This window comes from Peromyscus leucopus, chromosome 23 (genome assembly GCF_004664715.2).
Source record: "Peromyscus leucopus breed LL Stock chromosome 23, UCI_PerLeu_2.1, whole genome shotgun sequence".
Taxonomy (NCBI): domain Eukaryota; kingdom Metazoa; phylum Chordata; class Mammalia; order Rodentia; family Cricetidae; genus Peromyscus; species Peromyscus leucopus.
Window position 1 is genome coordinate 29,423,822 of NC_051082.1, and position 4,687 is coordinate 29,428,508.

The 4,687-nt window shown below is 50.5% G+C and overlaps 1 long non-coding RNA gene across 1 annotated transcript; it reads right to left on the reverse strand.

Moving 5' to 3' along the window:
* Positions 1-437: 437 nt before the first annotated feature.
* On the reverse strand, positions 438-4,171 carry LOC114688351. Its single transcript, XR_005089823.1, has 4 exons — positions 3,922-4,171; positions 1,652-1,689; positions 1,404-1,435; positions 438-793 (listed from the first exon to the last, which is right to left on the reverse strand). It is a non-coding gene; the product is annotated as an uncharacterized LOC114688351 (long non-coding RNA).
* Positions 4,172-4,687: the final 516 nt, after the last annotated feature.

Sequence of the window (4,687 nt, forward strand, 5' to 3'; positions counted from 1 at the left end):
TGGGGTACCTGCTTAGGGTGCGCTTCTTTTCATGTCGCTATGGCAACCTGCCTTCTCTGGAGGGTATAGGAGGCTGGGGAAAGCAGCAGGACCCAGGCCTGGGGAACCTTCAGAAAAGCATGTCTGTGAGTCCTGATTCCTCTACTTCCTGGGGGTGACATGGCCTTAGGAAAGTATTGTGACCATCTGGTGTTTAGTTCCCTGTCTCACACCATCTATCTAGGGTTGCTGCTGATGTCCAGTGTGGTGGTCCATGGGGACCAGTCACTGTGTACTGGTTATTACCCTCCCAGATGTGGGTGTACATCGTGTAGACTGGCTGCCAGCATTTGGGCATCCCCTGCCTTGGGCAGCCAGAAAAAAAGTGATAGAGGAGAGGATCTTAGAGGGTCACAAGTTATGGGTCACATGAATGACTCTTAATTAGATTCATTAGGCAAATTCTGTGGATTGTTTTATTTTTGTGAGAAAGGTTTAGGAAGTTAGAAAAGCGAACTGGGAATTTCTGATTTTCTCTGAGCTCAAACGCCCTGATGTGTGGATTTCTGTCTCTGGCCATGGGTATCAGTGACCCATGAGATTTTGTCTCTGACTGTGGGTATCAGTGGAAGCTGGGAGTCTTCCCACTAGAAGCATAGGTGACTCTGAGATCGTCACCCAGACCCACTCATTTGGTCTTTACGATGGAGTATACAGTCTCTTCCTGGGGGTCTTCATGGACGGGCTGGCAGGGTGGTGTTCCTGGGGAGGCTGAGCTTGAGCGGGCAATGGAGGCGTACACGATGTTGTTATCCTGTGGGGACAAGAGGTTGGATGGCAGCAGTGCAGCTGTGGCCACCGTAAAGCAGCAGCTGCAGCCTGAGTGTCCTGCCCACACCTGCATCAGCTGCAGCCTGAGTGTCCTGCCCACACCTGCAGCAGCTGCAGCCTGAGTGTCCTGCCCACACCTGCATCAGCTGCAGCCTGAGTATCCTGCCCACACCTGCAGCAGCTGCAGCCTGAGTGTCCTGACCACACCTGCAGCAGCTGCAGCCTGAGTGTCCTGACCACACCTGCAGCAGCTGCAGCCTGAGTGTCCTGACCACACCTGCAGCAGCTGCAGCCTGAGTTCCTGCCCACACCTGCATCAGCTGCAGCCTGAGTGTCCTGCCCACACATGCATCAGCTGCAGCCTGAGTGTCCTGCCCACACATGCAGCAGCTGCAGCCTGAGTGTCCTGTCACACTTGCAGCAGCTACAGCCTGAGTGTCCTGTCCACACCTGCATTAGCTGCAGCCTGAGTGTTCTGCCACACCTGCATTAGCTGCAGCCTGAGTATCCTGCCCATCCTGCAGTCTCCACCCTTCTGCCTCCTTCTTCAACATCCCTTTAACTTCCCTCAGGCCTGAGTCTGAGTGGCTTACCTTGGGGTTCTCTTTGGGGTTCATATATTGTCCTAGAGAAAAGGAACACAGAGTGCTGAGGTCAAGATGTGACAGGAAGGGAGAGAGATGACTGGGAATTCCAACAGTGAGGTGAAGACCTTGGTTACATGGGAGGGACAGGGTGAAGGAGGGAAGGGAGAAAATACAGAGGGATGCTCGTGTAAGTGTGGGGTCTTGGGAGAAGAAGGCAGAGCCAGGTGGGGAAACAGGAAGCTGGCAGAATTTACCTTCAGGTCCAACATTCTCAGTGTTTTCAATGAGGTCCCTGCACAGGAACAAATGGACAACATATCAGAATCTGGGCAGGAAAGGATTAAGACATCAGGTGCTGGGCTGCAGAGATGGCTCAGTTAGGAAAGTAATTGTCACATGAACAGGAAGTCCTGATTGCAGACCCAGGACCCACAGGATGCTGGATGCTGGAGAAGCAGAGACAGGCAGATAAATCCCGGGAGTTCACTGGCCCAGACTAACAGAAGAGCTCTAGATTCAGGGACAGACTCTGTCTCAAAAGATAGAGTGGAGGGCTGGAGAGATGGTTCAGCTGGCAAAGTGCCAGCTTAACAAACAGGAAGACCCAGATTTAGAACCTCAAGGACCTATGTGACAAACACTGAACAAGATGTGCCTGGAGAGACAGGAGGATCCCTGAAGCTCATTGTCTGGGTAGCCTGTCCCAACTGATGAACTTAGGTTAGTAGAGACCTTGCCTGAGGGGAGTCACCACATAGACTCTGGATTCCACACACATGCACAGGTGTACACACACACACACAAACATGCAGGACACAAAACAGAATGGAGAGTAACTGAGAGACATTCCATTGATATCTGGCTTCTACACACATGGACACACGTGGATGTGCACCTGCACATGCACACACACACACAGGAACAGTAATGACACACACAGAACTGGGCATGGTGGTGCATGCTTGTAATCTCAGTGCTCAGGAGGCGGAGACAGAGGCCAACCAACCTGGTCCAACTGTGAGTTCCAGATCAGTACCAGACCCTGTCTGAACCAAACCAAACCAAACAAACCCAAACAATAACAACAACAACAACCCAAGGCCCAAGTGGGATCTGGAGAAATGACTTAGTGGTAAGGCCAGACCATCAAGACTGACAACCTGAGAAACATCCCAAGGATTCACAAGATGGAAGGAAAGAGAAAGCTCTCAGAAGTTGTCCTGTGACCTCCCATGTGGGCCATGTCAAGTCATACTCACACACATGGATACACAGGCACACAAGCATGTAAAATGCAATAAACATAATTATTTAAAAGAGTGGATGGCACTGGAGAACACACACATACACACACACACACACACACACACACACACACATACACACACACATACACACACACACAAACACACCCCAGGAGCTGGTCCCCTCTGAGTGGTCCCTGCCTTCCTCAGTGATTCTAGATGAGTTCCATCATCAGAATAGATCTTCTCTGGAAGAGAATGAGAGGCCATTGGGAAGGTGGCCTGGCTGAGGTCTCTCAGCACTAGCTGAAGGGGAGTCATTCTAGGAATCTGCTTGCCCTGGGCACGAACAGAGGCTAGAAATAGGAAGAACCAAGTCTATTCTCTCTCACTACCTGGAAAACTAGAAGACAAGAAAGTTTCAGATCTCCTGCGTAGGTGCTTAGACTTGGTTCAAGCAAGAAAGGACCTGAGATGGGACTGGAGGAAGGGCATCTGGCCAAAGAAACCACAAGGAGAGGAGAGATGGAGGAAGCTGGAATGCAGTGTGGCTAGTGGATGCTTGAGTTATATGCACAAGGCCCTGGTTCCATCCCAGCACCTCATAAACCGGGTGTGGTTCGATGCCTGTCCTTCCAACAGGTGGGAGATGGAGGCAAAAGATCAGAAGTTCAATGTCATCTTGGCTTCATAGTGGGTTTGAGGTCAGCCTGGGCTAAAGGAGAACCTTTCTCTGAACAAAGGGGTTGGAGAAGGAAGGTTCAGAGCAGGCCATGTACAGTAGTAAAAGAAGAGGCAGGAGAGAAGGGTGGAGAGGTTGGGAGGTGGAGAGAAAAGGGTAAGAGATGTGGAAGATCTGGAACAAAGGATTCTGGGGCAGCGGGGCTCACTGACCATAGAGAAAGACAGAGAAAAGACAGGGAAGGATGGGAGAGCTGGTGAATCCAGGCGGATGTTCAAGGCTGAGAGGAAACAGACACAGAGAGGGCAGCCCAGGAAATGGAAGGAGAGAGGGAGGAAGAATGAGTCCTAAAGGGGTGTTGTTCTGGGAAGGAGACTCCTGAGACCCTGAACTCCTTGTCAATGTGTGAATCTGGTGCCTGAGGATCCTGAGGTCATAGAGGACAAGGAGGGAGCAGATAGGATGAGTCAGTGGTTAGTGAAGACCCCGAGGTGTGTTTCTCCTTTTAAAAAAAAAATTGTTATTTGAAGGGGCTGGAGAGATGGCTCAGTGGTTAAGAGCGCTGGCTGCTCTTGCAGAGGACCCGGATGGTGCTCACCTGGCTGGGGTTTCAGCTTTAGTCCTCTGTCCTGTGGGGAAGAAACAGTGTCAGTGTGACATCAGTGCTGATCCTCCATCATCCCTCTCAGCTGTCCTCTGTGTGCAGACCACCTTCAGAGGACAGGGGAGCAGAGAACCTGCCCCAGGCAGTCAGAGAGGAGCCTGAGCTCCCTCTGCTGGGCTGTGCCCTACACAGCAACCTCCCCAGATCTCTGCTAAGTCCATGTCCACCCCTGTCTCCTCTGCTTCCTTCACCGACCTTGAGTTCCCTCATTCCACTCCTGCCTCATCTACTCTGCATTCACCAGCCTTCCTTTTTGTGCCCATAGAGACCGTCTCTTTCTGGGTTATATTTCACTCTACTGGTCTATTTGTCTTGGTCCATACTATGCTGTTTTCATGACCATAGGGTTTTTTTTTTGCCACTTATTAATTATATGGTATAATTATATGGTGTGGCACAGTTTGTATGGAGGTCAGAGGGCAACTTGTGGCCATCAGTTTCCTCCACCTCGTGGCTCCCAGGCTTGGACACTGACACCTTTTACCCTCTGAGGGCTACTGTGTTCTTTAGAAAAATCTATTATTCATTTATTTATCTAGCTACTGTAGATTTTAAAGTTTTTCTATTGTTTTGTTTTTAGAATTTTAAGTTTATGTGCACAAGAGACCAGATGCCTGTAGAATTCAGGAGAGGGCTTCAGGTAGGCCTGTAGCCAGAGTTACAGGAGGGTGTAAACTGCCTGATGTGGATGCTGGAGCAG